General features: G+C 37.5%; 1 long non-coding RNA gene across 1 annotated transcript in view; it reads left to right on the top strand.

Moving 5' to 3' along the window:
- Window positions 1-19,565, top strand: part of LOC130706178 (uncharacterized) — a 250,353-nt gene extending 230,788 nt beyond the window's left edge. Inside the window, exon 3 of the long non-coding RNA XR_009006565.1 lies at window positions 19,518-19,565. This is a non-coding gene — a long non-coding RNA (uncharacterized LOC130706178). The remainder of the gene's footprint in view (window positions 1-19,517) is intronic.
- Window positions 19,566-25,241: the final 5,676 nt, after the last annotated feature.

The raw sequence follows: 25,241 nt of genomic DNA, 5'->3' as shown, positions 1-25,241 counted from the left end.
GAGGGAGATACTTGCACTGGCCCATTTCCCTCACACACTCAGCAGTGTGTTCAACTTCATGCTCCGGGGCTGATGGAGCCCCCCTAGATCACGGGCACTGGTGCCCCCTCTGTCAGTACAAAGGAGCACAGTGACACGGGACCTGCATACTCTGATATATTATGTCAATCTCAACCAGAGAGAAATGTTATTAAATAACAGGAAGGAAGAATATTTGCCTAACAGGTAAGGTACAGAACTGATCTTAGAGTGACTTAACACTGGTTAAAAATAAAGAGGCTACAATTTTTTTTGTTACTGAAGAGCATTTTAAATGAGTCAATATTAAAATGTGTAGCTCTCCCCAAAGCAAACAAAAGAACCACTAGTCTCTCTCATAATTAAATGATTATATAGTTTTATGAGAGAAGATTAAGTTCTGCTTTTAAATAGAGATGCTGGGTAATATGAGTATAAGCCAAATATGGAGGATTGGAAATAAAAAAATATCAGTATTCCCAATTCTATAAAACTTGTGTCACCTGATTGAAGATAATAAAATATTTTGTGTATTTTTTAAAAGAAGATCATCACTAGACGTAACAACTATTGTAAAATTAGTCAAATTTGCACTCTTGGTTTCCGATTTTCAGTTCTCTCCAGAAAGTACAATTATTCTTAGCAGTGACAAACATAAGTCTCACAGGATACATGCAAGTCTTCACTTTGATTTACAAGCTTCAGTGTTAGTTAAAATAATGCCAACTATGCTAACAGTCTGGAAATCCTTTGACAAATACCCATGTAAATGACAGATCTGGCACATGTACAAATAGATGGAGGCTTGCCTGATTTTCAAAAGGTATTTTACAGACTTGGCCATATAATTCTTAATCTGTAACTGCTCATTTTATCCTGCAAAATGTTGTCAGTAAAATCCTGGAGAGTAACTGCTCCAGAGTACAAACTGAGAAAATGTGTGTTTGTTCCTGTGTGTGTCACTCACTAAAGATGTGATTAGGTCTATTCTAACAATCTGTATTTTTATTTTAATTTTATTATATGGATGTATTTTTAAACTAATAGATTTAAATACGAGCATAAAATAATAAAGTTAATGTAATTATTAATGAACCCTTGAAACCAAGAGTTGGTTCTTAGAAAGATCAACAAAATTGACAAAATTTTGTCCATTTTCTTAGATTGACTAAAAAATAAAAAAGAGAAAGCTCAAATAACTAAAATCAGAAATGAAAGAGAAGAATTACTAATAATTTGACAGAAATAAAAAGGATTATTAGTACTGTGAACAATTGTATGTCAACAAATTGGACAACCTAAATGAAATGGACAAAATGGAAATATAAAAATTCATCCTAAAATTCATATGGAAATTCAAAAGACCCCAAATAACCAAAACAATCTTGAAAAATAAAAACAAAGCTGGAAGTCTCATGTTTCCTGATTTCAAAACTAACTGCAAAGCTACTGTAATCAAAACAGTATGGTACGGGCACAATGGCAGAAATAGACCAATAGAATATAATAAAGAGTCCAGAAGTCAACCCTCACATATACAGTCAAATGATTTTCAACAAGGGTGCCAAGACTTTTCAATGGGGAAAGGACAGTCTTTTCAACAAATGGTTTTGGGAAAACTGGATAATCACGTGCAAAAAAATTAAGTTGGACCCTTACTTTACAAAGTATACAAAAAGTAATTCAAAATAGATCAAAGACCTAAGCATAAGAGTTAAAACTATAAAACTCTTAGATGAAAACATAAAGTGTTGTGGCATTGGATTTGGCAGTAATTTCTTGGATATGACTCTAAAAGCACAAGATAGCAAGGAAAAATACATAAATGATTACACCAAAATTTAAAACTTCTGTGCATCAAAAGTCACAACAGGGGCTTCCCTGGTGGCGCAGTGGTTGAGAGTCTGCCTGCTAATGCAGGGGACACGGGTTCGAGCCCTGGTCTGGGAAGATCCCACATGCCACGGAGCAGCTGGGCCCGTGAGCCACAATTGCTGAGCCTGCGCGTCTGGAGCCTGTGCCCCGCGACGGGAGGGGCCGCGATAGAGAAAGGCCCGCGCACCGCGATGAAGAGCGGTCCCCGCACCGCGATGAAGAGTGGCCCCCGCTTGCCGCAACTGGAGAAAGCCCTCGCACGAACCGAAGACCCAACACAGCCAAAAATAAAAATAAATAAATAAATAAATAAATAAGAAAATCCTTTAAAAAAAAAAAAAAAGTCACAACAGAGTGAAAAGGCAACCCACATAATGGGAGAAAATACTTGCAAATCATATGTCTGATAAAGGGTTAACATCCAGAATAAAGAACTCCTACAACTCAATAACAAAAAATCAAACAACATGATTAAAAAATAGGCAAAGGACTTGAATAGACATTTCTCCAAAGAAGATATACAAATGTCCAATAAACAAAAGAAAAGATGTTTAATATTACTATTCACTAGGGAAATGTAATAAAAACTATGAGACGTGACATCATATCCATTAGGGTGGCCACTTTAAAAAAAAAGATAATATCAAGTGTTAATGAGGTTGTAGCGAAATTGGAACCCTCATGTACTGTTTTTGGGTATGTAAAGTTTAGCTGCAATAGAAAACAGTATGGTGTTTTTTTCAAAATACTAAAAATAGAATTACCATATGATCCAGCAATTTCACTTCTGAGTGTATACCCAAAAGAACTGAAAGCAGGGATTCAAAGAGATACTTGTTCGCAGCAGCGTTATTCACAATTACCAAATGGGGAAAGAAACCCAAGTATCCATGGACTGATGAATGAATAAACAAAATGTGGTATATACATACAATGTAATATCATTCATCCTTAAAGAGGAAGGAAATTCTGATGCATGCTACAACAGAGATGAACCTTAAGGACATTATACTAAGTGAAATAAAACAATCACAAAGGAACAAATATTGTATGATTCCCTTTATATGATGTACTTAGTCAAATTTATAGAAACAGAAAGTAGAATGGTTTCCAGGGGCTGGTGGGAGGGGGATTGGGGAGAGTCACGAGTACAGTTTCTGTTCGGGATAATGAAAAAGTTCTAGAAATGGGGTGTTGATAAGTGTTGCACAACAGTGTGAATGTACCTAATATAGCTATAGGCTTACAAATGGTTAAGATGTTAACTTTCGTAATTTTTATGTTATGTTTATTTTACCATAATTAATTTTTTTTTAAAGTTATGAACTTTAAGAAATTTAGCAACACAAATTAATGAGACAGCATGGTGTTATGGAAAGAACAAAGCCTTTTAAGCTAGAAAGACCTAATGATTGAAATGATCCTGCTACCTTCTAGTGTTGTTACTTCAGGGATATTGCCTTGTCACTTCGACGCTTGGATTTCTCATGTTATTGTATGACTTCCTTGTAAGAGTATGATAAGGAGTAATTAGGATTATGTACTTATAGTCACTGATACAGCACCTGGCTCTTGATAGATGTACAGTAATGAGTATCCCTTTGTATTTGCCCCAGGTAACAGCATGGTGTAATTGACTACAAATAGGTCTCTATGATTTAAATGCAAGTATCAGCGTAACTTATGTGAGCTAATACATTTTTTACAGCATATTATGGTTTACACAGGGCTTTTATATAATGTTATTTTTATAACCTCTCGAGGTAGGCATCATCCGTCTTATTTTACCAATGGATGGTTTGGAAGTGAAAGAGGTTATACGATTTGCTTAGATCACACATTGCCATGATTCAACAAGATATTTTCCTACTGCGATTTCAATTTCATTTACATTATACAGCGAGGAAAGGTAAAAAAATTCAAGCCCTATGTGAAACCATACCTTGAGAAGAAAATTAATTTTTGAAAAGTAGGCTTGTCTGGCTGATTAGGGAACTTAAAGTCAGGGATTATATCTTATCTTTTAGTCTTACTCTGAGCCCACAGTTTAAATCCTTGGATATATTAGGCACTCAATAAACATTTGTTGAATTGAAATGGTAAAAACTATTGATCTGAAATACTGTGTTTGAGGCTTGTTTCTTTATGCATACTGCTCATATCATTTATGTAGCAATTTAAACTTTTTATTTTGTATCCTGTGTTTTCATAAAAATTCATTAAAATGCTAAAATTTAATGTTGATAAATTGTATCTTGGGGAAAGAATTGAACAAACATACTTGCCTGGTATAATTACCATAAGTGGAGAAGCTTTGACAATGTGATATAATGAAAAGAAATTTTGGATAGTAATCAGGAGAACTGGTTTTCCATTCTGTGTTCCAGGATTAGCTCTGCTCCTATCCAGCTATACTTGAGCAGAACATTTAAATGCTTCCTGCCTGAATTTCTATATTTGCCCAGTGGAAATGATAATATTTATTCTGCCTATGTTGTAAGCGTGATTTTTCCAAATCATGAGATGCAGTATAACATAGTGGTTCAAGTCACTTACTAGCTTTGTGATCATAGGCAAACCTCTTTACATCTCTGTCTATAAACAGAGATAATAGTGTCTGCCTTCTAGTTTACTATGAGGAGCGAATGAGTTACTATTTATACAGCATGTAAAACAGTACTTGACATATGGCAAGTACCCTGTAAGTGTTCTCTAAATAAAATTTTATGTATGTGTGTGTGTGTGTGTGTGTGCACTTTAAAAAGTATAAACGTATATTTGTAACATCAAGGTCAACTAGTATTTTTCTCCAAAAATGCTGCTCTGGTTCGGTATATGCATTCCAAGTACTTGAGTCAGTTTCCTCATTTGAAAAATTGGATTAAATTATCTTTTATTTAATTTGTGTTTCTGACCATTAAATACTCTCCTATCTCCCCTGCCCAATAAGATAGAGATAAATATAGAAATCTAGTATGAAGCTAGAAAAGATATACTCTTTTTTCCCAATAAAAAATGAAAAATTTTAAGTAGGAAAGAAAGAAGACAATAAGAAGACTGTGGAAGCCAGCTGATTCATAGAGTGTTGGTTGTTCAGTCCAAGATTTAAAGGTGCATGGAATTCTCACATTGGAGTCTTCAGAGAGCTGAAGAAGAGGAAAGAATCCATGAAAACCACAGCCAATAAAAGATCTTCCCATTCCTTTAACCATACCCAACCTGACTCCAGACACAGGCTGCCTTGAACTGGGGAAGTACTATAGCATAGAAGAGGAAGGAGGGGTCTATCTTGAGCGGAACACAGCTGCATAGCTAACAACGGATTTCCACCATTAGCAGATACTGTGCCCAGTACATGGAGGTAGCACTGGGTAGGATTCCTGAATGGCTTGGGTCTAAAGATTGGCCTCAAATGAAGAAGGCTTGGGATTTATTTATTTATTTAATACTGAGGTATGATTTACTTATAGTAAAATATTCACTTTAATGAGTTCAGGCCAATTCATATTAATTTTGATGAATCTCAAATTGTTTTGTGGTGGGTATTACTTTTCTTTTAAGATCGAGCTAAGCTGGAAGGAAAATCTTGCACACCATAAAATTAGTCCAAATTTTCAAGTGTGTTCTAACATTCTGATGAATATTCATAGAAAACATTTGACTTTCAGTATTTTAAGTGGCTATTTGATAATTTCAAGTAGGAAAACCCAAATAAAGGTTTTCACTCACTCTGCAAAAGTTTACAAAGTCAAAACCAAATGAAGAGTGTGATAAGTTACATTAGTTGGACAACAGACGCCCACTGTGATGGAATAATGGGCTAGGTGGTGAGGTAGCTAAAGGAGGGAAGAGAAATGGTCTTCGCTCTAAATAGATATTTGACTTAGTTTCTAACATTGCCATGAAAAATTTACTTATTTAATCATTGTAGTCTTTGGTCTCTTTGTGATTAGATGATACTGGAGAGGAAGGCATAACTAGTCAAGCATGAAACTGGTAGGAGACATACATAGTATGTGCTGGTTAATTGCTTATACTCATATCATGTATTATTATGATATAGCTTCTGCTTCTGAACTTGTTACATACTGAGCTGCTCAGTAATCAAAGAAGAAAACAGGTGCTGGTTCAAAACGCTGACCCAAGCAAAGCTAACTTTTCTATTTTTCCATCTGAAGCCATTATTTATAATTCTGTCCTATTTCAATGGTAAAGAAGTCCATAGACATCTGAAACATGAGTAAAGTTCAAATAGGGTCAAATTCCAGAGGGCAAAGCATTATTTTTCCTTCTAACCCTGTTACATGTGGTCACACATGCTTATGCCAACCCACAGAGTAGAGAATAAGGGCTGCAATTTTCATTATGATCACTAATTCCTCAAAAGTTCATTTAGAGGGCTGTTGGCCTTTTAGAGTCATGAATTAAGCAGAATAACAGAAGGTAGCATGTCAAAAGACCATAAGCAGGCCCCAGGCTATATTTTCAGTACCAGTTCTGCATAATGTTTCCAGTTGGTATGCAATCATGCATGAACTTAAAAAAACAAAAAGCTATAACTTGTTTTTTACTATAATCAAAATTGTACCTACAGTTTCAAAGTACTTACACCTTTGAAAATGGCATTTTAAGGACCAAACATTTTCAGCATTCAGAAATAAACCTTGTGAATGTAAGTGTAAGACTTACTGCTGATCTGTATTTGTACCTACCATGGATTATGTAAATACTGTAAAACTATCCAAACATCTAAACTTCAGATGTGATTCCTAATTCCTCATACCATATGCACTCAACTGTTCTGATTTCTTTTAAAAAAGGAACCATGACAATCATTAGAAAAAACTATATATTTCTGAATAAACACAAGATTCCTTAACATTGGTACTTTCCTACAGCTTCAGAAAACACCTGCAGTAGAAGCCTATACGGTTAATCCGAGGCTGCAGGGGTGGGCAGGGGGAGACCTTGGCACTTTGAAGGTTGTCCGAATAATCTTTACAAAATAGAGATTGACATCACCTGCCGAGGCTACAGAATTCTGACACAGGGTAAGAGACTGGAGGAGGAAGAGCTTTGGTATAATATCTGAGTGTAATAAGAGAACGTAAGTAATCAAATAAATACCCTGTTCCGAACAATGTCAAGAATGCTGCTGTGACTGAAAGCAACACATTTGTGGCAGCAGTGTTAGCCATAGCATGTCTCTTTGTTCCTCTTGTGTTCAGCATCCTAAGAATTAAAAAGGGAGTAGAAAAGCGCTAACATTTATGGAGCAGCTGCCCTATGTCAGACACTGTAGAAGGTATACACAAACTCATTATGATTAGTCTCTGCAACATCTCTTGCAATCAGTAAATTATAGTCACCATTATATGAGGGAATCAATTGGGGATAATGGCAGTACTTGACTAAACCACAGGGGAGGTATAATCCTGGTCTAAATAATCCCCAAAATTCTCCATTTTAAACCATTTTGGCTGCAGTATTGGGAATTTTCCAGAGAGATGCAGAGAAAGACTTAAGGACGTGGCAGATTCTAGTGTGTGTTTGGATGAAATAATACATAGGCTATCAGTCCTGGCAGAGTAGAGAAACTAGTGAATCCAATAGCAGATTTACAGCTTGATATAAAATGGAGGGAGGCAAGAGGTTGGAGGACTAAGTGAATTCATGGAGAACAAATGGAAATACGGAAGTTGAAGGAGGGCGTAATAGTCAAGAGGCAAAGCCATGTAAGTGATAAAATGATCCAAAGTCTGACATCGGATTTGGGTTGCTGAAGAAGAACAGATGTAAATTATTTAAAATAAATAGAGGTGGTAAAGTACTTACCCCATGTGACTCATTAGGGACATAGCCTGAAAAAGATTTGGGTCATTTACATAGTTCAGTGCTCCATGCCATAAAAATGGTCAGTGTCTCAGAATCCGTTATGTTCATTAAAATAGAATTGTGCACATATCTTGGTATCTGACCATTATCTTGTGGAATAATAACATAAGTTACATTCTCACCACTAATTTAGGATGACTTGATTTTGTTTCCAAGTTCGTAAAAAGATGATTTTTGATTTTTGTTGGTTCATATTTTGAAAAATGTAGTGATGTAAAGTTTAATGTAGCAAAGCTATAGTTCCAGAACAAAGGTTATATTTTACTCACAGATAACTTCAGTTTGCAGAGTCAAGGATTATGTGAATGAGATAAATTTTATGAGTAACTATTTTTTTTTCATTTTCAATAAATTTATACAACTTATTTTTCTTCTATAAAATATCATCAATCACATTGAAAAGATTTTGGAAATATGCTTTAGAAGATTATATTCACAAAAATAGATCTTGAGGCATCTCACTTGCCTTATAATTCAAGGTTATATTTCATTTTTTTAGTGCTCAAGTTAATCTTGTCAATTAAAAAAAATATGACACTAGGAAATAGTTTTATTTTAAAATATATTTCCCTTTATCTGTTCATGTTAACATTGAAGAATGAAGTTTACTTACATTTTTTAATATATCATATAAAGCCAGTTATACTTAGGTATAATTATCAGAGAAATTAATTCTTCCTGCCAGTAAGGGATCAAGTATACTTGTTTTTAACATATGAAATACGAAAAATTTATAGAATAGATTGCTATTAAATGAGGAAATCTAGTTATCATCAAACTTTCATTTTAAAAATTATTTTTATCTGTTTTGTCCTAAGTTATATACTTTTTCTTCCATTATTTATTGTGAAATTACCTTAAAACAAAACAAGATAAGACAATCAACCAAAATTAAAAAAAAATAATGGCAGAGCCTCTCCTTGGCTCTTTCTTATTCTCTATTCCATCTCGCCTTCACAGTTCTTTTTGCTTTCAGAGGTGGCCAAAATACTTTGGATATTTATGCCAAAGGACATAAGTCTGTGATACTATGGATCCTGCCAAGTTTTAAGTTTTTTCTTGGGCAATGTAACTTAAATTGAAGGAAATGGACTCTTCTAATTCGTGGTTCTTAGAAAAGTATACTTTTTCTTTCATGAAATGCCCTATTATCTTTCAGTTCAGCAAACTTAAATGTTATCACTATCCTTCTATAGTGATCTCAGTCTTAGAGGGCTAGCTCACTATGTAATGCATAGTTTGGTTCTTAGATAATAAATAATAAAACTGTTCATACAGTTGCATTTGATAATCAGTGTGTAGCTAGAAGCATTGAATGTTTCCCATTAAATTAATCTTTCAGTTTTGTCTGTTCAAGAATGTCCTGCTGGCCTTGCACTTTGTATATTAACGTTCCACGGCTCATGCTCACTATAAACATGCTTGGGACCTCTAAATATTTGTTCGTTTTGCGTACCGTGAATTTGTATGCACATTTTTGGAGACAGGAGATGACAGTGATGTTTGATTGCATTTAAGAAAAATCAGTCAGGTCAGACTGGGAGGCCATAATGACCAACATGGTTGATACACTTAGTGTTTACTAAATATTTGCTGACACTTTGTTATCATTGTTTCAAGTATTAAGACAGTTTTCTGGACCACATCCCAGTGACAGTGGGTTCCTTCACATTCACAATTCTGGGAGGAGGCTCTTCATGTCACTGTTCCAGAAATCCATAAATCCATCCTGCCACAGACAGAATGTTGTTGTAAAACAATCTGCAGCACTTTGCTGCTCTTTTAGTGCAGCACTAGCACCCGTAGAAGAATAATTCCTGGACTATCTTTGTATGTTAATTAACATTTCAATTCTATACACATTCAAAGGAATAACTTTTAAAAAGACAACTTCAGTTCTTATTAAGATTTAAAATGTTTGTAAAACAGTCAAATGCAGTCAATATGCTGATCAAATAAATCAATTTTTCCTTTATGGTGAGGGACCCTGAATTTCCAAGTCATATTTTAAATGTGGGCTTAAATTTGAGAATAGTCATTTTAAAGTTGGCCTAGAGACCTTCAAGATGGCAGAGGAGTAAGATGTGGAGATCACCTTCCTTCCCACACATACATCAGAAATACATCTACATGTGGAACAACTCCTACGGAACACCTACTGAACGCTGGCAGAAGACCTCAGATGTTTCAAAAGGCAAGAAACTCCCCATGTACCTGGGTAGGGCAAAAGAAAAAAAAAAAAAACAGAGACAAAGAATAGGGACGGGACCTGCACCAGTGGGAGGGAGCTGTGAAGGAGGAAAGGTTTCCACACACTAGGAAGCCCCTTCGCAGGTGAAGACTGTGGGTGGCGGAGGGGGGGAAGCTTCAGAGCCACGGAGGAGAGCACAGCAATGGGTGCAGAGGGCAAAGCAGAGAGATTCCCGCACAGAGCAGCGGTGCCGACCAGCACTCACCAGCCCGAGAGGCTTGTCTGCTCACCCACTGGGGCGGGTGGGAGCTGGGAGCTGAGGCTCCGGCTTTGGTTGGATAGCAGGGAGAGGACTGGGGTTGGCCGTGTGAACACAGCCTGAAGGGGGCTAGTGCGCCACAGCTGGCCAGGAGGGAGTCCAGGAAAAGGTGTGGAGCTGCCGAAGAGGCAAGAGACTTTTTCTTCCCTCTTCTTGTTTCCTGGTGCACGAGGAGAGGGGATTCAGAGCGCCGCCTAAACGAGCTCCAGAGATGGGCATGAGCGGCGGCTATCAGTGCCGAACCCAGAGACGGGCATGAGACGCTAAGGCTGCTGCTACCGCCACAAGGAAGCCTGTGTGCGAGCACAGGTCACTCTCCACACTTCCCCTCCCAGGAGCCTGTGCAGCCCGCCACTGCCAGGGTCCTGTGATCCAGGGACAACTTCCCTGGGAAAATGCACGGTGCGCCCCAGGCTGGTGCAACGTCACGCTGGCCTCTGCCGCCGCTGGCTCACCCCGCATCCGTACCCCTCCCTCCCCCCTGCCTGAGTGAGCCAGAGCCCCTGAATCAGCTGCTCCTTTAACGCCATCCTGTCTGAGCGAAGAACAGATGCCCTCAGGCGACCTACATGCAGAAGCGGGGCAAAATCCAAAGCTGAACCCCAGGAGCTGTGCGAACAAAGAAGAGAAAGGGAAATCTCTTCCAGCAGCCTCAGGAGCAGTGGATTAAATCTCCACAATCAACTGGATGTACCCTGCATCTGTGGAATACCTGAATAGACAACGAATCATCCCAAAATTGAGGTGGTGGACTTTGGGAGCAACTGTAGACTTTGGGTTTGCTTTTTGCATCTAATTTGTTTCTGGTTTTATGTTTATCTTAGTTTAGTAATTAGAGTTTATTATCACTAGTAGATTTGTTTACTGATTTGGTGGCTCTCTTCCTTTATATATATATATTTTTTCCTTTTTCTCTTTCTGTGAGTGTGTATGTGTATGCTTCTTTGTGGGATTTTGTCTGTATAGCTTTGCTTTTGCCATTTGTCCTAGGGTTCTGACTCTCCGTTTTTATTTTGTTTCTTTGTTTTTAGGATAGTTTGTAGCACTTGTTATCATTTGTGAATTTGTTTTTTGGTTTGGTTGCTCTCTTCTTTCTCTCTTTTTTTTTAATTCTTAATTTTTAAATTTTTAATAATTAAAAAAAATTTTATTTTAATAACTTTATTTTTTCTTTCTTTCTGTCTTTTTTTCTCTCCCTTTCCTTCTGAGCTGTGTGGCTGATAGGCTTTTGGTGTTCCGGTTGGGTGTTAGGCCTGAGCCTCTGAGGTGGGAGAGCTGAGTTCAGGACATTGGTCTACCAGAGACCTCAGGGCCCCATGTAATGTCAAACAGTGAAAGATGTCCCAGAGATCTCCATCTCAACGCTAAGACCCAGCTCCACTCAATGACCAGCAAGCTCCAGTGCTGGACACCCTATGCCAAACAACTAGCAAGACAGGAACACAACCGCACCCATTAGCAGAGAAGCAGCCTAAAATTATACTAAGGTCACAGACACCCCAAAACACACCACCGGACGCGATCCTGCCCACGAGAAAGACAAGATCCAGCCTCATCCACCAGAACACAGGCACCAGTCCCCTACACCAGGAAGCCTATACAACCCACTGAACCAACCATACCCGCTGGGGACAGACACCAAAAACAATGGGAACTACGAACCTGCAGCCTGTGAAAAGGAGACCCCAAACACAGTAAATTAAGCAAAATGAGAAGACAGAGCAACACACAGCAGAAGAAGGAGCAAGGCAAAAACCCACCAGACCTAACAAATGAAGAGGAAATAGGCAGTCTACCTGAAAAAGAATTCAGAATAATGACAGTAATAGTAAAGATGATCCAAAATCTTGGAAATAGAATGGAGAAAATACAAGAAACTTTTAACAAGGACCTAGAAGAGCTAAAGAGCAAACAAACAGAGATGAACAACACAATAAATGAAATTAAAAATTCTCTAGAAGGAATCAATAGCAGAATAACTGAGGAAGAGGAACAGATAAGTGACTGGAAGATAAAATAGTGGAAATAAACTACTGCAGAGCAGAATAAAGAACAAAGAATGAAAAGAATTGAGGACAGTCTCAAAGACCTCTGGGACAGCTTTAAACGCACCAACATTTGAATTATAGGAGTCCCAGAAGAAGAAGAGAAAAAGAAAGGGAGTGAGAAAATATTTGAAGAGATTAAAGTTGAAAACTTCCCTAATATGAGAAAGGAGTTAGTTAATAAAGTCCAGGAAACACAGAGAGCCCCATACAGGATAAATCGAAGTAGAAACACACCAAGACACATATTAATCAAACTATCAAAAATTAAATACAAAGAACAAATACTAAAAGCAGCAAGGGAAAAACAACAAGTAACGCATAAGGGAATCCCCATAAGGTTAACAGCTGATCGTTCAGCAGAAACTCTGCAAGCCAGAAGGCAGTGGCAGGACATATTTAAAGTGATGAAAGAGAAAAACCTACAACCAAGATTACTCTACCCAGCAAGGATCTCATTCAGATTTGATGGAGAAATTAAAAGCTTTACAGACAAGCAAAAGCTAAGAGAATTCAGCACCACCAAACCAGCTTTACAACAAATGCTAAAGGAACTTCTCTAGGCAGGAAATACAAGAGAAGGAAAAGACCAGCAATAATAAACCCAAAACAATTAAGAAAATGGTAATAGGAACATACATATTGATAATTACCTTAAATGTAAATGGATTAAATGCTCCAACCAAAAGACATAGACTGGTTGAATGGATACAAAAACGAGACCCGTATATATATGCTGTCTACAAGAGACCCACTTCAGACCTAGGGACACATACAGACTGAATGTGAGGGGATGGAAAAAGATATTCCATGCAAATGGAAATCAAAACAAAGCTGGAGTAGCAATTCTCATATCAGACAAAATAGACTTTAAAACAAAGACTATTACAAGAGACAAAGAAGGACACTACATAATGATCAAGGGATCAATCCAAGAAGAAGGTATAACAACTGTAATTATTTATGCACCCAACATAGGAGCACCTCAATACATAAGGCAAATACTAACAGCCATAAAAGGGGAAATCGACAGTAACACAATCGTAGTAGGGGACTTTAACACCCCACTTTCACCAATGGACAGATCATCCAAAATGAAAATAAATAAGGAAACACAAGCTTTAAATGATACATTAAACAAGATTGACTTCATTGATATTTATAGGGCATTCCATCCAAAAACAACAGAATACACATTCTTCTCAAGTGCTCATGGAACATTCCCAGGATAGATCATATCTTGGGTCACAAATCAAGCCTTGGTAAATTTAAGAAAATTGAAGTATCAAATATCTTTTCTGACCACAATGCTATGAGAATAGATACCAATTACAGGAAACAATCTGTAAGAAATACAAACACATGGAGGCTAAAGAACACACTACTTAATAACCAAGAGATCACTGAAGAAATCAAAGAGGAAATCAAAAAATACCTAGAAACAAATGACAATGAAAACACAATGACCCAAAACATATGGGATGCAGCAAAAGCAGTTGTAAGAGGGAAGTTTATAGCCATAGAAGCCCACTTCAAGAAACAAGAAACATCTCAAATAAACAAACTAACCTTACACCTAAAGCAATTAGAGAAAGAAGAACAAAAAAACCCCAAAGTTAGCAGAAGGAAAGAAATCTTAAAAGATCAGATCAGAAATAAATGAAAACGAAATGAAGGAAACGATAGCAAAGATCAATAAAACTAAAAGCTGGTTCTTTGAGAAGATAGACAAAATTGATAATCCATTAGCCAGACTTATCAAGAAAAAAAGGGAGAAACTCAAATCAATAGAATTAGAAATGATAAAGGAGAAGTAACAACTGACACTGCAGAAATACAAATGATCATGAGAGATTACTACAAGCAACTTTATGCCAATAAAATGGACAACCTGGAAGAAATGGACAAATTGTTAGAAATGCACAACCTTCTGAGACTGAAGCAGGAAGAAATAGAAAATATGAACAGACCAATCACAAGCACTGAAATTGAAACTGTGATTAAAAATCTTCCAACAAACAAAAGCCCAGGACCAGATGGCTTCACAGGCAAATTCTATCAAACATTTAGAGAAGAGCTAACACCTATCCTTCTCAAACTCTTCCAAAATATTGCAGAGGGAGGAACACTCCCCAACTCATTCTACGAGGCCACCATCACTCTGATACCAAAACCAGACAAAGATGTCACAAAGAAAGAAAACTACAGGCCAATATCACTGATGAACATAGATGCAAAAATCCTCAACAAAATACTAGCAAACAGAATCCAACAGCACATTAAAAAGATCATACACCATGATCAAGTGGGGTTTATCCCAGGAATGCAAGGATTCTTCAATATATGCAAATCAATCAACGGATACACCATATTAACAAATTGAAGGAGAAAAGCCATATGACCTCAATAGATGCAGAGAAAGCTTTCGACAAAATTCAACACCAATTTATGATAAAAACCCTCCAGAAAGTAGGCATAGAGGGAACTTTCCTCAACATAATAAAGGCCATATATGACAAACCCACAGCCAACATTGTCCTCAATGGTGAAAAACTGAAACCATTTTCACTAAGATCAGGAACAAGACAAGGATGTCCACTCTCACCACTGTTATTCAACATAGTTTTGGAAGTGTTAGCCACAGCAATCAGAGAAGAAAAAGAAATAAAAGGAATCCAAATCAGAAAAGAAGAAGTAAAGCTGTCACTGTTTGCAGATGACATGATACTATACATAGAGAATCCTAAAGATGCTACCAGAGAACTACTAGAGCTAATCAATGAATTTCGTAAAGTAGCAGGATGCAAAATTAATGCACAGAAATCTCTTGCATTCCTATACACTAATGATGAAAAATCTGAAAGTGAAATTAAGAAAACACTCCCGGGCTTCCCTGGTGGCACAGTGGTTGAGAATCTGCCTGCTAATGCAGGGGACACGGGTTTGAGCCCTGGTCTGGGAAGATCCCACATGCCGCAGTGCAGCTAGGCCCGTGAGCCACAATTGCTGAGCCTGCGCGTCTGGAGCCTGTGCTCCGCAACAGGAGAGGCTGCGATAGTGAGAGGCCCGCGCACCGTGATGAAGAGTGGGCCCCTGCTTGCCGCAACTGGAGAAAGCCCTAGCAGAGAAATGAAGACCCAACATAGCAATCAATCAATCAATTAAAAAAAAAAAAAAAGAAAGACTCCTCATTTCCGCCTCTTCCCCTTTAAAAAAAAAAAGAAATAAAACACTCCCATTTACCACTGGAACAAAAAGAATAAAATATCTAGGAGTAAACCTACCTAAGGAGACAAAAGACCTGTATGCAGAAAATTATAAGACACTGATGAAAGAAATTAAAGATGATACAAATAGATGGAGAGATATACCATGTTCCTGGATTGGAAGAATCAACATTGTGAAAATGACTCTACTACCCAAAGCAATCTACAGATTCAATGTACTCCCAATCAAACTACCACTGGCATTTTTCACAGAACTAGAACAAAAAATTTCACAATTTGTATGGAAACACAAAAGACCCCGAATAGCCAAAGCAATCTTGAGAAAGAAAAACGGAGCTGGAGGAATCAGGCTCCCTGACTTCAGACTATACTACAAAGCTACAGTAATCAAGACAGTGTGGTACTGGCACAAAAACAGAATAGCCAAAGCAATCTTGAGAAAGAAAAACGGAGCTGGAGGAATCAGGCTCCCTGACTTCAGACTATACTACAAAGCTACAGTAATCAAGACAGTGTGGTACTGGCACAAAAACAGAAATATAGATCAATGAAACAGGATAGAAAGCCCAGAGATAAACCCATGCACATATGGTCACCTTATCTTTGACAAAGGAGGCAAGAATATACAGTGGAGAAAAGAAAGCCTCTTCAATAAGTGGTGCTGGGAAAACTGGACAGCTACATGTAAAAGAATGAAATTAGAACACTCCCTAACACCATACACAAAAATAAACTCAAAATGGATTCAAGACCTAAATGTAAGGCCAGACACCATCAAACTCTTAAAGGAAAACATAGGCAGAACACTCTGACATAAATCACAGCAAGATCATTTTCGACCCACCTCTTAGAGAAATAAAAACAAAATAAACAAATGAGACCTAATGAAACTTAAAAGCTTTTGCACAGCAAAGGAAACCATAAACAAGACAAAAAGACAACCCTCAGAATGGGAGAAAATATTTGCAAATGAAGCAACTGACAAAGGATTAATCCCCAAAACATACAAGCAGCTCATGCAGCTCAATAGCAAAAAAATAAACAACCCAATCCAAAAATGGGCAGAAGACCTAAATAGACATTTCTCCAAAGAAGATATACAGATTGCGAACAAACACATGAAAGAATGCTCAACATCATTAATCATTAGAGAAATGCAAATCAAAACTACAATGAGATATCATTTCACACCAGTCAGAATGGCCATCATCAAAAAAATCTACAAAGGGCTTCCCCGGTGGCGCAGTGGTTGAGAATCTGCCTGTCAATGCAGGGGACACGGGTTCGAGCCCTGGTTTGGGAAGATCCCACATGCCGTGGAGCAACTAGGCCCGTGAGCCACAACTACTGAGCCTGCGCGTCTGGAGCCTGTGCTCCGCAACAAGAGAGGCCGCGATAGTGACAGGCCCGCGCACCGCGATGAAGAGTGGCCCCCACTCGCCGCAACTAGAGAAAGCCCTCGCACAGAAATGAAGACCCAACACAGCCAAAAATAAATAAATAAATTAAAAAAAAATCTACAAACAATAAATGCTGGAGAGGGTGTGGGGAAAGGGAACCCTCTTGCACTGTTGGTGGGAATGTAAATTGATACAGCCACTATGGAGAACACTATGGAGGTTCCTTAAAAAACTAAAAATAGAACTACCATATGACCCAGCAATCCCACTACTGGGCATATACCCTGAGAAAACCATAATTCAAAAAGAGTCATGTACCACAGTGTTCATTGCAGCTCTATTTACAATAGCCAGGACACGGAAGCAACCTAAGTGTCTGTCAACAGATGAATTGATAAAGAAACTGTGGCACATATATACAATGGAATAGTACTCAGCCATAAAAAGAAACAAAACTGAGTTGTTTGTAGTGAGGTGGACGGACCTAGAGACTGTCATACAGAGTGAAGTAAGTCAGAAATAGAAAAACAAATACCGTATGCTGACACATATATATGGAATATAAAAAACAAAACAAAACAAAACAAAATGGTCAGAAGAACCTAGGGGCAAGACAGGAATAAAGATGCAGACCTACTAGAGAATGAACTTGAGGATACGGGGAGGGGGAAGGGTAAGTTGGGACAAAGTGAGAGAGTGGCATGGACATATATACACTACCAAATGTAAAATAGATAGCTAGTGGGAAACAGCCGCATAGCACAGAGAGATCAGCTTGGTGTTTTGTGACCACTTCGAGGGGTGGGATAGGGAGGGTGGGAGGGAGGGAGATGCAAGAGGGAGGAGATATGGGGACATATGTATATGTATAACTGATTCACTTTGTTATAAAGCAGAAACTGACACACCATTGTAAAGCAATTATACTCTAATAAAGATGTTAAAAAAAATAATAAAAAACGTCCTGTATTAATAGAATAATTAAAAATAAATATATCACAAGTTTCTTTAAATTGATGCTACTGTAAGTGAAGTGTTTTCAGAATCTTGTGAAAATCCCTCATAATTGTATGGTATTCAGTAATTTACAAAGGACTTTCTCATGCAGATTCTTCATGTAATTTTTACAGTAATGTTTTGAGGTGAGCAGAGTGAGAAATCATATTTACAAAGTATCTATGGAGATGCCATTAATGGTACCTGATGTCCCCATTTAACATAAAAAAAGACCTTTAAAAATATGACTTTTATTAGGTTTCCAAGTATATAAATGAGCCAGTACCATCATACAAGTGTTTTGATTTCTTGTCTAGTGTGCCTCACGGTTTCCAAGACTGTCTCTCCATACATTTTTTTGCTTCTATCATTGTTATAAAAGTAGAAAAATACTGCCTGGGCCACATGGAATATCAAACTTAGTTTCATCTCACTGAAATATGTCTATATGTTAAAAACTGCACTAAAAGAATCAAATTATATGAATTATGTTTATCTCTTTTCCATTTTTTCTGCTATCAACTTTTTATTTTTATTCTGTGATAGGCAGAATAGTGGTCCCCCAAAGACATCCACATCTTAATCCCTGGAACCTGTGACTGTGTTACCCTGCATGGCAGAAGGGACTTTCAGATGTAATTAAAGACCTCAAAGTAGGGAGATCATCCTGGATTATTTGGGTGGGCCCTGTGTCATCACAAGAGTGCTTAAGAGTATAAGGAGGAGGGCTTCCCTGGTGGCGCAGTGGTTGAGAATCTGCCTGCCAATGCAGGGGACACGGGTTCGAGTCCTGGTCTGGGAAGATCCCACATGCCGTGGAGCAACTGGGCCCGTGAGCCACAATTACTGAGCCTGTGCATCTGGAGCCTGTGCTCTGCAACAAGAGAGGCCGCAATAATGAGAGGCCCGTGCACCGCGATGAAGAGTGGCCCCCACTTGCCGCAACTAGAGAAAGCCCTCACACAGAAACGAAGACCCAGCACAGCCATAAATAAATAAATAAATAAAACCCAAAATTTAAAAAAAAAAAAAAAAAAAGAGTATAAGGAGGAGGCGGAAGACAGAGGCAGAGTGAGATTTGACTACCCGAGAATGGTCAGAGGGATGCAACATTGGTGGCTTTGAAGATGTAGGAAGGGGGCCAGAAGCCAAGGAATGTTGGTGGGCTTCTAGAAACCAGGAAATGCAAGGAAACAGACTTGTTCCTAGAATATCCAGAAGGAAACGCGCCCCGCTCCCCCAGCTAACACATTGATTTTAGCCCAGTGAGATCCTTGCTGCACTTCTAGCTTATAAAACGGTAAGATAATACATTTTTGTTGATTTGAGCCACCAAGTTTGTGATAATTTGTTATGGTAGCAATAGATACAAGGGTCATTCACATAAATCTAATTACATACAGGAATATGTAATAGCATACAGGAATAATTAGGTATTACTCTCTTGTACTCAATCTTACTTGTAAACAAAAGTGACTTTTTAGTTGTTCAGGGCTGTTGTACTGATTCCCATAAATTCATTAATGATGTTTTTCTTGTTACCTCCCTCAGGAATCTGAAAGAAGAATAGTATGTGATCTTGGACACGTATCGTAAATGCACAACCCATAAGGTAAAATGCTAAATACTTTTTTGATAATGTAAGGCTGACTGGATGAAATGTTTAACTGTGGGAGACACTCTGGAGAGGGGGCACCACCACCTAAGAAGAAGCTTCTGTGAGTCATAACTTCTGGCAAATGTTTACCCACCAATAATGGAAAATATCCTCTTGGGGATCTTAGACTTGTTACCATGGATGTTGTTTGCTAACATTGACTGTTTTCCCTAACTGCTTATAGAAACTCCATGCTGCCATCCCTCTGTTCCCTCAGCAGAGTACTTTTGGGCCAGCAGTTATTTCAGACATTTCTGTGATTTCAGATGTCTCTGCATATAACTGTACTTGAATTTGAGAATTTGTTGCACAGAGCTTCCAGGCAGGTAGAAACATACAGCTCCAACTTTTCTCCTTTGGGCAACAACATGAGAGAAACTTATAACATCCAAATTAGTAAAAAAAAAAAAAAATGTTATAAAGCCTGATTTTCTCACACTTCTGTTTTGTAACACTCATCACACCATAGGTTTCTTTTATAAAATGTTATTCCTTATTATTAATTCCTCATTGATTTTAAAGGTGACTTTTAAATTGCTATATCCTGGTGGCTAGGACAGTGTCTGGTACATGGTCAGCTCAAATCCTTTGTGTGTCTTGCAACAGGATCTCAGCTGTGACCCTTGACTTCATTTCCAGCAGGCTTCTTCTTTCTCAAATCATTTATGGAACTGTCTTGAGCAATACCAATGACTTTTTGGTGTTTCTAGTGCACTGCATTTTCTGTTTTTGTCACTGCCATCTCCTCTCTCTGCAATACTATTATCGCCCTACTGACCTTGCCAGAATGAACTCAGAAAAGCTTTTGTAAAGAAAGCCACAGCTGTACCCCCTTCCCCTCTGTCCCCCACCCCAGTTTCAGTTAAGTTTAGTCCCATGAGTTCTCATCCCTCATGTGTAGTCTGATCTTCTGTCTGGCCACACTATAAATTATTTGAGGACAGGGATTATATTCTTTCTCTATCTATCTATCTATCTATCTATCTATCTATCTATCTATCTTCCTACCTACCTACCTACCTACCTACCTACCTACCTACCTACCTATCTAGTATTTCTACTTCCCTGCACAGTGCCTGGTGCCCAAAAGACATTCAATAAATATCTGCAAAATGATGATTAAACATTCTTAAAATTTTGTATGAAGTTCGGTCTGCAGGAAGTAACACATTGAGCTCTTGGAAGGCAGGGATGGGTCCTAAAATTAATTGTCCTCTTCTCATAGAACTTACAGTACTTCATGCATAAAAGTTACTAAACAAATAAATGAACATTAAATGTAAAGCAAAGAATAGTACAGCCATTAGGCCATAGGCTTCAGTGACAGAAATCTGAGCTCAAATTCAGTCTTGGATGATGGATTGGAACCATAAATCCTCCACACAGTTCTCTGCATCCATGTCTTTCTTCCATACAGGATTTGTTTTTTTTCTTTATTTACTCCTACTTCGCTAATTATATTTTTCTATTTCATTTTTTTCATCATCTGTCTTGCTCTTCTTTCTCTTCCTCTGAGTATGTGTGTAGACACATATATGTCCCATGCATGTTTGGGAGTAAATATGGGTGGTTTGCTGACCACAAGACCCTTTGAGTATAATTAAGAAAAGTTAGAAGCTGAGACTAACAGTGAATTCAAATGGATTCCAACAATACAAACAAAAATAAATTATACAAAACATAAGAACGGTTAAACAGACTGACACTAAAGTTGTTATAATTTGACTTTTTCTTCTTTCAAGACTTGAACATTCTTATCGCTCTGTTTTATGCTTCGTCAATCTCCCCTTTTCCCCTCTGCTTTTTCTCCCCTTTTCTCTTCCACAAGTCATCTTTTCAGTGGTACTTCAGCTTGTTAAAACCAAATTTATTTTAGCTTTTAAATGGTGAGAGAAAAGAAGATTGTTCTTTGGAATGGAAATCAGGGCAGGTGCAAGACGTTCACAAAATAAGTGCCCAGGTCATGGGGCTCCCCTCCAGCACTGTGGGAGCTGCAGTCGTGAGTGTAGAGCTAATTCCTGTGATCCCGTCAGAGGCATGAGGGGAAGGAAGGGCAGAGAGGAAGGAGCTTTCAAGAGAAATATGATTGAGTTCTCCTCACTGTGTCCACGTTCTTTTTTCCTATCATGTCATCACCCCTAGATTTTCATATTTCTGTTGACTGCTCTTTAAGATACACCAATCTCACTGTGCATTTATCCTCCATTTTCTCTTGTTACCTTGATGCCACTGGGGGGAGAACATCCCTGCTGTTGATGGTTTCCACAGATAAATAAAATAAGCATTTCTCAATACATTTAAGGAACTGTTAGAAATCATAGGTTTCCAAGTAGTAAATGACTGGTTAATTCAACCAATATGATGATGAAGAACACATTTTAAAGCAGAAAAACAAAGGACTCATTCTGTACTCTTTTTATTTAATTACACTCCTCTCAGAGCGCAACTCCAAATTTAGAACACCTTGGGGAATTCCTCTGAAAAGCAGAAAACCTTCCTTGGCTTTCTCTGAGATACTTTCAGCCCTTTCATAATAATTGATGTCATTTAACATTGCTTTAGTTTTAATTAATAGGATAGGATCAGCCACTTACACTGCTTCTTTTCTTAACAAGGGCCAGTACAATGTATATTCTTTACTGAAGCTGACTTTGCTTTTTAATGATAACTGAAATTTTAATAATTTTTGGACGGGTCATTTTGACTTGCAAACAATTTGAAGAGTCTATCAAATGTATAGAACTTATGACATGTATGAAAGGACTTTATTTGCAAGCACCTGAGGAATGATAGCATGACTCCCTTCACAATGCAAATCAAGTCAAATTTACTGACATTATAAAAAAGCTAAATTATCTACTAAAAACAAGGAAACAGCTTTAAAGTCCACTAGCCGATGACACAGCATTACTTCAAAATAAAATAAATTTGTAATATGTCTTATTCTACTTGCCTTTAAATAGCAGGCTGGCATTTTCACCAAGCATTAAAAGACCGTGGGTAGTCATGACACTTAGTACTCAGACCTTATTTTCTTTTTTAAAATAAAGTGTGTACACAGTCTAATGTGAATTAAGAAAGAAACCTATTCTTTGAATAGCATTCCTGCAGTTAAACATGTTTTATATCGTGGTCTGTAATTGTGGAAAAACTGAACTGCGTAAATAACAAAAAAGTCTAAGTAAAGTGATATTATTTTTTACTGATATAGTTGGCAAGGATCAAAACCAAAATAAAATGTACAAGAGAGAATGAGAAACGAGGGATCCTCATATACTGCTAGTGGGAGGGTAACTTTGTGTAAACTATCTAGAATACAATTTGTCAATATATGTTAAATAATTTTAAAATGTTAACTCACTTTGTAACCACAGTTCCACTTATAGGAAATAAGTATAGGTGGACAGTTATGTCCATAGAAAAATATTCACTACAATGTTACATATGATAAAATTGGAAATAATCTAAATGTCCACTAACAGGTACATGACCAAATACATTTTGATAGTGACATTAAATAGAATCTATTAGAAACTGTTTTTAGAAAATACGGTAAATGGCATGGGGATATATTCATAATTTGTAAAAGAGGATAATTACAGTATATGAAAAGGAACTACAAAGCAAAGACTTGTACTGATTCAAAATGGCACCCAGCTCAATTGGCTCTTGCCCCAGAATTAAGCCTGGAGAATTGTCTTCTAAGTAAAGCAGATCCTGTACATGAGGGCAGTTCCTAGTGTGGATATCAGACTCGGAGAGAAAGTGAGAACAGAGCTTCGGGTGGCACTGGCTTCCTCAATATGCAGTACGGGAAAAAGAAGGAAAATGCGAAGAGCAGCTTACTTCAAAGATGAAATACTCGAAAGCCCTTTACCTCAGAGGAAAATCCTCCTGAAAATGGGAACTACATGGACTCCCAGCATCCTGGCTGCCTTCTCATCACCACTCGCCTTACAGGCAAGACCCCCGTGGTCACCTCTACTCACAGAGAGCTGCTGCCAAGGCCTGCACTGGGAGAAAGGCCTGTGAGGAAGCCAACCGATACGGTTGCCACAGAAACCATGCCAGTTACAGATACTACACATTTTAATCGCTTGGTAGTAAATGTGACTGACCAGCCAGGAAACACCAAATGCTTGAGGAAAACCAGCAGTATGGAAGAGAAGCATCAAAATTGAAAAAAATAAAGGAGGGGAAAAAAAAAAAGAAAAACAAAGGAAACAGTACATATTCACCTAGGCTATTTTTTCTTATCTTGAATTGAAACTGAATAGTTTGATCTAAAAGCAGATTTCATGTTAAGGGAGAAAACAACAACAATAACTACTACTACTCAATGAACGCTTTTCTCTCAAGAGTCCTTGATTCTTCTGATGACCAATTTAATTCCATTCAAGCTCCCAAACTAGGTGCCAACTTCCTGGGGCAATTAATTGGATTTATAAGAGTTTATGTCCAGGAGGAATTTTCAGTCTGATGCCAAGTAACTGACGACTGAATTTTTTTCTGGTTTCAATCCAAGTATTTATTCTTAACATGGTAAAACTTTAGGATTTGTAGTATTTGCATAGTTTCCAACTGTTTCCATTGCTGCAAGACATGGGCCATCTATAAATTTCGTGTGATAATCACTGACATTTATCTTTGTTATTGTCACCTGGTATCTGCATCAATGTCAAAATAAGAGTCTTAAAAAATGAAGGTCTGCAGTTTTACTGGCCCAGCAACAGAAGTTTTACTGGATAAACCCTATCTGTGTGACAGAGAATAGGCAACAGAAGCATCTCTGACAGCTGTTGCATGATGGAGTAGGAAAAAGGTCACTTCCTGCAAATGTTAGGGATTTTAAGAATCCCACAGGCATTGGAGGGATAATTGGACTCAACAAGCAATCAATCATATTTGAAGCATGTGAAGTATATCTAAAGACCAAAGGTCAGGATTTAATGTCCAAATTCACCCAATTGTTCCGATGGTCTGGAAGTAAAACGATTTAATTTCAGAGACATTTATGTGGAGAAATTTACGTGGAGTTGAATATAAAATACAGAGGTTTTTTTCTATTTTCCTTTAAAAATCTTTGTAGACAAAGTAATATGATACATTAGAAACTAAAAGATCCTCCCCAAATTTGATGACAAAGTAATTCATATTAACATATTAACGTTTTTAACTGATTTTTTTCTTAAGAAGGATTCCCTTTTTTTCAGAAACTAAAAAGAGTTTAATAGTATATTGGCTTTAATTGCTGTTAATAATTTTAAGAACTAAATTAAAGAAGTAATAAAAAGTGATAATATGATAATCACTATTTAGCATCCTACTAAGACATTTAGTTGGCAATTTAATTTTAGATCATCTGGGTTGCTTCTAGATTCATATATTATTAAATGAAGTTTTGCTTAAGCTATTGTACTAAATATTGGGGAAATATGAAAATAAAAACTAGTGTGGCTGTGTCCTTCAAGACCCTTAAAATCCTTCATTGAGTGTGGCAGATTCCTAATTGTCCCTAAATATCCTTTGTCCTCTTATTTTTTTAATTGCAACTTCTTATTTTGAAATATGTTGCCTTCCAGAAGTTGCAAAATAGTAGAGAGAGTTCCAGCATATCT

This window comes from Balaenoptera acutorostrata, chromosome 21 (assembly GCF_949987535.1).
Source record: "Balaenoptera acutorostrata chromosome 21, mBalAcu1.1, whole genome shotgun sequence".
NCBI lineage: Eukaryota > Metazoa > Chordata > Mammalia > Artiodactyla > Balaenopteridae > Balaenoptera > Balaenoptera acutorostrata.
Note: the sequence above shows the minus strand (reverse complement) of the source record. Positions and strands in the feature narration are given on the sequence as shown.